Raw genomic sequence first — 8,869 nt, forward strand, 5'->3', positions numbered from 1 at the left:
CTCAGAACCAGGGTTTCCCTTACCTTCTCCTGCCCTGCCTGAAGCACAGAGAGGAATTTTTCTCTGAAGTTCCCATTTCTTACTAATAACAGAAAGAATGCAGTTTTCACAAGTGTCCTTCCCAGTAATCTCATCAACTAGGGAAGATTAATTGTACCACAGAAGAAGAGATTGGGGGGCGGAGGGGGGAAAAAAAAGAAGAGACTGAAGGTTATCCTCATACACACACAGTCTTTATTATGGACTATCACCTATCCTTTGTTGGACCCATTCATTTTTGCCACATATTATTTACTCTCCCCTAAATTGCTTATCTTTCCCCTCCACTCTCCACTATGAAAAAGGTATATAAGTTTCTAGATTTCACTGGGTTTTTGGGTACTCACTTTTCTTTCCCATGATGCCCCCATGCCTCATGCACATAAGTTTGTATGCCTTTATCTACTGTCAATTTATTTAGTAGATGCAATTATCAAAACCAGAAGGTAGGAAGTTTTCTTGCCTACAGATCATAACTAAACTCACACCACTGAAGAAATTATGTGTTTCTCTGTTTCTTTAATGTTAGAAATTTCCAAAGAAACCCAGAACAAATCACTGAAGCTACTGTTAAAAACAGAATCCAAATCACATCTTCTGAGTATTTGGTTAAAAAAATTAAAAAAAAAAAAAAGCCACAGAAAACCATATAAGTTTACTTCCAGTTTTATCTGGTTATTATCTGATAACATGTTATGCACACATCTTCAGAAAAAATAGTTTTTAAACAAATTTTGTATTCTAAATTCCAACTCTTGCTTCTCTTTGCTAATTTACTGTCAAATTTTCTAAGCAAACAGGCAGTAATTTCATTATAATTAATTGCTTAGCATTTTCTAAAGTAGACAAATCAGTTGACAGAATAAATTTTTTAAATAAAACTCCTACAGAAGAAAGAGATACTTTGCTTGTATTCCTTTAAAATAAAACATAAAAGTAATTATTTTAATTTTTTTCTTTTAAATGAACAGTTATAATTTTATATATTTGTAGATATATGAGTGTATAACTTTATAATTACTTTAATGTGGTTTAGTATGATTTGTAACTCGTCAAAACTGAAGAGAATTAAACAGTCAGTGGTCTATCTTAATTCTTTATGAAGCAATGTACTACGGTTCAGTGAACAACTATTAATTAAGACAATTGCTCAACTGGCATGTTTCAGCTTCCAGTAAGATATGCAAATTGAGTTAAATATGATATCTTGTTAATTAATATTATAAGTAATAAATTTTTCTCTTAATTAATTCACTTCATAAGAGGTATATATTGGTGATATTTTCAGATAGTGAAAAATTCCACTTATATGTGCATACACGTGTATTTTTATAGTATACTTTACATAGATATTACAAAGTATTAGGTTCATGATTATCTAAAAAAGGAGCAAGCATTTTTGGAAATGGGAGCAAAAGGGGCAGTTGGGGCTTTTGGCAAAAAGGCAACAAAATGTATCATTCCAGAAAAGCAAAGAAAAATTCCAGTTTATGTTGCTATCTCATGGGTGGTGTTCAGAGGTAAAAGCTATTTGATCTTTCTGTTCATGTGTATGTATGTACATTTACATGCGGTGTACACAGATCACCAAATTGGCTTATAAATAAAAGAGCACTCATAAATTAAGTAAATAAATGAAATACAATGTTACTGCAGGTCTAAGAAAGACTCACACAAAAGAACAAATATTCTATGATTCCACTTATATGAAATATCTAAAATAGGCAAATTCAGAGAGTATTTTAGAGGAAGCTAAGATAGTAAGAGGGGAACATAGGAGGCATTACAACGATGATGTCTGTCTACTTATAGTTTGGCTGAAATTAAGAAGAAAGATGGTACAAATAAAAAAGAAAAATAAAATACATAAACCCTGGAGATTATACAAGACAATTCGGTTGGGGTATGTAGGAAGAAAATAGTAAATCCTAAATATTTAAATTAACACATATTAAAAATAAGTAAGACATTATACTTTACTAATTTTTAGGTACAGGCTTTGAAGGTATTCCCATTCTGTTATTGATGTTAGGGGATCAACTGTCTTCTGTGTTTCATGAGCTACTCCAAGGAAATCATAAGTGCTCTGCAACAATAAGCAATGATGTCCTCACCAGTTGGTTTATCTTTAGCATATTGTGAAATATTTAGAATGTGTTTGTGAAATGAGTTTACAGATTATATCCTATCATTTCAATCAAACTGAAACTTCTGCATAGAACTAATAGTTATAATTTTTTTCTCAGTAAACAGAAATTGACCTTCCTGATCTTAAAGTTCGAAAGTTACAATTATCTCATTTGAGTTCCTTTCTCAGAAAATCAACTTTCAGAACTCCCAGATATCATCAAGAAACTGAAACTCACCAGAGCACCACATTCAGTTAATGAGGCACCACATTCCTCATCCATCATGATTTCCTTAACATCCCAATTCTCATTGACCAGCTTTTCTTCCTTAGCGTCCCTAATTCCTGTGTACCATCTTATCTTTTTTACCCTTCCCTCATTTCTGTTTTCCTGAATGTAGTCACATTCCTGCCCCACTCTATAAACCTCTCACTGCATAGGAATGGGGGACAAATTTGAGATGGAATCTCCTGTTCTCCTCAGCTGACATCACCTGAATAAAAAGCCTTCTTGCCTGAGGATAATTGTCTCAGTGACTAACTTTCTGGGAGGTGAGTAATGGGATCTTGACCAAATTCCTGGCATTTCGATAACAGATTTTGGTTCATTGACTGGGATAGTTAGCTTTTGACTTAGTGTCATGGACCAGAATTTCAGTCTCTTTCTCTGGTCCTGCTGTTGACATCCCACAGTCACATTCCTGATTGTCTAGGAATAACAGCCTTTGAAATCTGACATCTGCATCTGGGTAGAGTCTTTTGTGGGTACCAAAAAATAGAATCTACTTTTCTAAATCTGGGAATTCCAAAGGAGTTTCTACTTGAAGTTTGAACCAACCCAACTAACTGAGAAAGGGAAAGCACTCTCAGGATTTGTTAGTTGATCCTGTAGTTAGATTGCATTTTGATGATTGTTTATTTGTGTGTTAATATAGTCAGGGGAAATCAGAATTCAATCCCAGAATGCAGCCCCTTGGATACATTCTTTAAAATTGGGTTATGAGTCAGTAGAACAAAGAAAAAATGATGTTCTTTTTTAATGGTGTTTGGCTCCAGTATTCTTTGAAGCCTGTGGAGGTTAGAGTTTTGACTCTCCATAGGGCTGTGAATTGTAGTACTGTCTTAAAATTGAATTCATTTTGGCTTTGAATGAGAAAGCAGGATAAAATTCCATGTATCCAGGCTTTTATGCTGCTGTTCTACATAGGGTTAGGTCTGATTAGTACACAATGTTCTTCTGTGGTATCTTTTGGCCCCAGTGTTCCTTGAAATCTGGGGGAATTTGGCCTTTAAAAATAAAACTGTCTTAGAAATTGCCTTACCCAAAACAATGTTCATTGGATATCAGGGTAGATAAAATTCAGCTGGTCATGAGAACATGTTTATAAACCAGTAAGTTTGTGTTGCTATCTCATGGGTGGTGTTTGGAGGTAAAAGGTATTTGATCTTTGTGTTCATGTGTATGTATATTTATGTGCTGTGTACACGGATTACCAAATTTGCTTATAAATAAAAGAGCACTCATAAATTAAGTGAATAAATGCAAGCATTTTTTTAAGTTCAAGAGAGTTGAGTAAATCTTTAAAAAAACAAGTTGGTTTTAAGATTATTGGTAATATAAGAATAGAATTAAAAAATATATTTTTTTCAAAAATACATTATATACAATCTTTTCTAGGTTTTACATTGTTCCTTTCTAGATATTTTGAGGTGTCATGGTTTGGTGCAACAAATTATAAGACTATAAAGCTAACCCATTAAGATATGACCTTTGTGTGAATTTTTTGGCAAAGAAGTCTGGTTTAATGCTGGTTTAATAAAGACAGCTGAATCTTCTGAGTTATTGGAAAGATTGCTACTTAGATGTACTCCTAATAAGCACAGGTATAAAAATGGTAAACAAGGAAATAATGACTAACTTTGTCTAATATGTCAGTTCTTGTAAGTAATCTAAATTTCTAAAAATGAATGAAATATAAATAAAGTAAATGATGCAGATAATCTTTTTGTGTAATTTAAAATTTTGAAATTATTTTGGATGCTAATTAAATATGTATCATTTTCAATTAAGAAAGTTTTATAATATGGGAATTTTTTTAATATTGTGGATTATTATCACTTATAAAATGCTAATCCCTGATAAACAGCTTAGGATACCTTGTTTCTTAAGTTTTTCAGTAAGATTTAAGGTTACTAAGAATAAGGATTCTAGCTAATATATAATTCTCTGTATAAAATGTGCCAAACAAGATGTGTTTTTATTGAAAAAAATTCTTTTTCGTCTAATTAAATAGTTATCTAAAGGTTGATCCAAATTATAAACTTGGAAAGGTTATTTATGAAACAAAGGGGAAAAAAAACAGTAAATAAGAGAGATGTAAAAAAAAATGGATAGAAGGAAGGATTTTTTGGTAAGGAGTGTGCTTTTTTAATGAGAAATGATCTTGTGCAAGAGGTTTTGATTTTTATTACATAGTCTGTTTCTTTTTAAAGATTTTCAACTTTGTATATCAGAAGCACAACTTTGTTGTGTCTTATTGCTTACAATGTTTTCTCTCCTGAAAAGTCCTGAGATGATAACTTTCTCCTTCCACATTTTCATCAGTTCCTGTATTTTCCCCCCTCCAGTGATAACTGCTGTTATAACCTGATGCTGAAATGTTGTTTTAAAAGTCTAGAAAAGCAATGTTTTCCTCCAGTATAACTTGATTCTGTACTTTTGGCTTTTATGTCTTTTATTGGCATGTCTAAATTGCTCTATGTAACCAGAAACTTCGCATGCTGTTATTAAGATCCATTTATACTCCTGTTCTTGGTACTACTAGTCTTCTAGTTTCAAAGCCTCATTTTCAGACTTGGGAAAGTGACAATCAAAATAAATTACTTGTGTCATACAAGCCCAGAAATTTAAAAGATTCAATTCTTCTAGGTCCAGGGATTATTGTGAAAGAGGTGGGTGCCAATTTTATAAGTGCCGATTTTGAGGAATGAAAATACTTCAGATATTTTTTATAAATTAAACATTAATATCAAATGCACACTGCAAGTCCAGTGTCTGAGTCTGTGAGTTGGAATATCAGGGTTTTCTTGAAGGCTTTGAGCTCGAAGCTCTTTAATAGAAAAATTGCAAAAGTTATAAAATATTTATGATAACCTTATGTCAAGCTTAATAAAATTAGATTTGTTTATAAGGTTTCATTAAAAATAGATTTAGCATCAATAATACACTATGCAAAAGTAAAATTTGGTTTCTTTTCTGAACAAAGTGTTTATGTAATATTAATAAAAAATAATAAAATCTTTTTATTTGCCTTTGAATGAACTCTAGGGAAAAGGAGTACAATGCAGGAAAAAAGAAGGGGAGAGAGATAGATTTAGTTGACCTTATGTTGTCTTTTTTAGGTCTTATTGTTGGGGTAAATGAGTCTTCTCTCTGTCAGAGAGTAAAGGTCTTTGTTTTTTTGTAATTTTTAAATGATCATTTTGGGTAAATGGATGACAATTTTATAGTGACCTGTGATCCTACTTTGTGATATCAGCTGTTTTAAAACTTTGACATTTGACAAACTTTCCAAAAAGCAAAATTTCAATTTCTAAATTTAGTTTTTGACCTCACACTAACTTTTAGATTCCCTGAAGTTCTAAAGAAACATTAAGCTTATTTAGTATGTTAAAATCATATGGAAAGTCTTGTAAAATAGTAAATGTTGTTTAATTTTCTTTCAATCATAATTATACAAATGTATTATTAATATGTGTTACAAAATTGTATGAGAGTCCTACAATTCTGATATGCTTTAGTAATAATAACTGCTCTTCTGTTAAATTGTTGTATGCCACAGAAATAACTAAATTTTCTTTTCAATTGTCTTTAACCATGGCTGTCCTAAGCAGTCATAATTTTTTTTACTTTTATTTTTCTCAAAAAAGCAGTTTAGAATCTATAGTCCAAAACCTGCTTCTTTTGGGGGAGCTTATTAAAAAGGTTCGTGAATGCAGATTTTTAAATACTTTGAAGATCATGGGAGGAACTAAAGAGAAAACTTTCAGGACTCTCACCAGGAAGCTAATATGTTAATGAAGATTGCTAGCTCAGTATGGAGCAGAACAAGAGTTAATTGCATGAATTGAAATAATAGAGGATTGAAACCATTATATTTATTATTTTTTTGTTTGAAACATTGCTGGTTGTTTTTGTTTTGTTTTTCAGAGTCAATTTATTTTATGTGAGCTATTCATAACCTTTAAAAATTAAGTAGAGTATACTTTGCAAACAAAATTTGAGGCATCTTTCTCTCTACCTGACTTCTGCAGATTTAGAAACTATTTGTAAACAATATGACACTATGGTTAGTTGCATAAGTTCAATAAGAATCTGGTTTTTGTTTGTTTGTTCGTTTAAAACAGGACACAATTGGAGACACTTGTTATTTTGCCAAAGCTTTGACTGGAAAGACATATTTTGAATATGAGCAGACTGTTTTGAGAAATTGAGATTGACTTTATAGAGCCTATAAAAGCTTCTTAGAAAGACTGGCCTTTATACATTAACTTTGTTAATGTAGTTCCTTTATAAAGTCATTTTACAGATAAGTAAAGAATTTCACTTTTTAAGAGGCCTAGGAACCTCAAGATATTTTGAGATATTGTGAAGAAAGAAATTTGTACAAGTAGTATAAGCACGATCTAATGGAGAGTTGTTTACTTAGTTTCTGACTTTGAGGATTTTTAAAATTTGAATCCAAAACTCCTAATGAAAATGTTTAGCTGGGCGCAGTAGCTCATGCCTTTATTCTCAGCACTTTGGGAAGCAGAGGAAGAGGAATGCCTGAGTCCAGGGGTTCAAAACAAGCCTGGTCAGCTACAATAAATCAAAAAATGAGCCAGGTATGGTGGCGCATGCCTGTAGTTCTACCTACTTGGAAGGCTGAGGTGGAAGAGTTACCGGAGCCCAGCAGGTCAAGGCTGCAGTGGCCATGGGCATGCCACTGTCCTCCAGTCTGCATGACAGAGAAAGACTCCAACTAGAAAGAAAGAAAGAAAGAAAGAAAGAAAGAAAGAAAGAAAGAAAGAAAGAGAAAGAAAGAAAGAAAAAGTTCCAGCCAAGGCCATTTAAAAGAGACTATATGGAAAATAATTCTTGCTGCACTTTATGCAAATAACCAGGCTAAAACTAGAACTGATTTTTCAAATAAATTGGTTTTGGTATGATTTTGCCTTTGATAGAAATGTAGAACTGGAGAGAGAAAAATTATGTGTCAGAAGAAATCCATAATGCACCTGTTGTTAGTTTAACCTGTGATTCCTGGGTGGCAATGTGGTCACCCATCATATGGAGCTACAGCAGTGCTGTATTCAATTACTAAAGGTAAAAGTTACTAATGGAATTTAGATATGGATGCAACTCCCAGAGTTCATTCACTGGATACATAAGGAAATGCAAACTAATAAGGAAGCAGATAAATATGTAATCCCTTGGTTATTGCTGTCTATATTAGCTACAATGAAAATAACATAATGCCGGGTTGGACTTTGAGACCGGACCAAATTCAAATGTGTATCTGTCTGGGCTCAGATAACTCACCTGAAAGCTACCCACAAAAAGGAAAATTATACCAGGGCATCAGAATGTACCTTTGAAACCTGTATTTTAAATTGGGATTGTTTATGTTGTTAATCATGCTGTCAGTATAGCTTAAAGTGTTGTTCCAAAACTATTCATAAAAGTATCCAGATCATGGTGCTCCAACAAGCCAGATGCCAACCGAGTACTGATAAGTACTCCCAATTATAGGTGCAATGTTTTCACTTTTCATCATTATTCCACAACACCTCTCCTCAGCATAAAGCAGTCAGAAAGATTGAAAAACAGATTCCCCATGACTGAGGAACAGATAAACAGAAAGGGAGGCACTGAAACCAGTCCAACTTCCCCGTGGAACTAATAGTTAACATTTAAAAATATATATATATAAAATTTGAATTTCTTGGCCTTAAAGCTTAAAATTTACATTTGTCTTATCTGAATTTCTTTCTCAGAAACCCAGTCTTCAGGGCTCCCAGATAGTATCGAGAAACTGAATATCCACTGATCACTGTATCCAGACAATGAGACACCAGATCCCTCACCTATCATGATTTCCTTACCCCTCCCTAATTCCTGTTAACCAACTTTTCTTCCTTACCCATCCCTGATTCGTTTGTATTAACTTCTTTTTCTTATCACCATCTAATTTCTTTTTTCTTCACTAAGCTATATTTATGCCCTACTCTATACACCCCTGATTTCAGAGGGATGGAGAGATGGATTTTTAGACTGTATCTTCCATTCTCTTTGACTAATTTTGTTAGTAAAATATTTACATGAGAAAGAGAGCTACCCCAGACAATTTTAATTCTCTAAAAGATTTTCATCTGCATAACAAGGCAACATTTAGTCAAGTAATACCTATGAGATTCTAGCAAATCATATTAGTGAGTTTATGAGCAGAGCTCTGTGCAAAGCCTCACTGCAGAATGGGGTGTTGCAGACTAGTGAAAAGAATAGAGCTGAATGGTCAGGATCTAATTGACATACCTGAATCCTCATTTTCTTGAGATGTGAATTCTGAGATGAGAGCCTATAGGTTTGTCAGGGGTCCTACTAGGGTTGAGCTAAACAATTTTGCATAACATATACATAGATATGTAAGTAAATATGTT

This window comes from Carlito syrichta, unplaced genomic scaffold (genome assembly GCF_000164805.1).
Source record: "Carlito syrichta isolate Samal-C Ts95f unplaced genomic scaffold, Tarsius_syrichta-2.0.1 Scaffold287257, whole genome shotgun sequence".
NCBI lineage: Eukaryota > Metazoa > Chordata > Mammalia > Primates > Tarsiidae > Carlito > Carlito syrichta.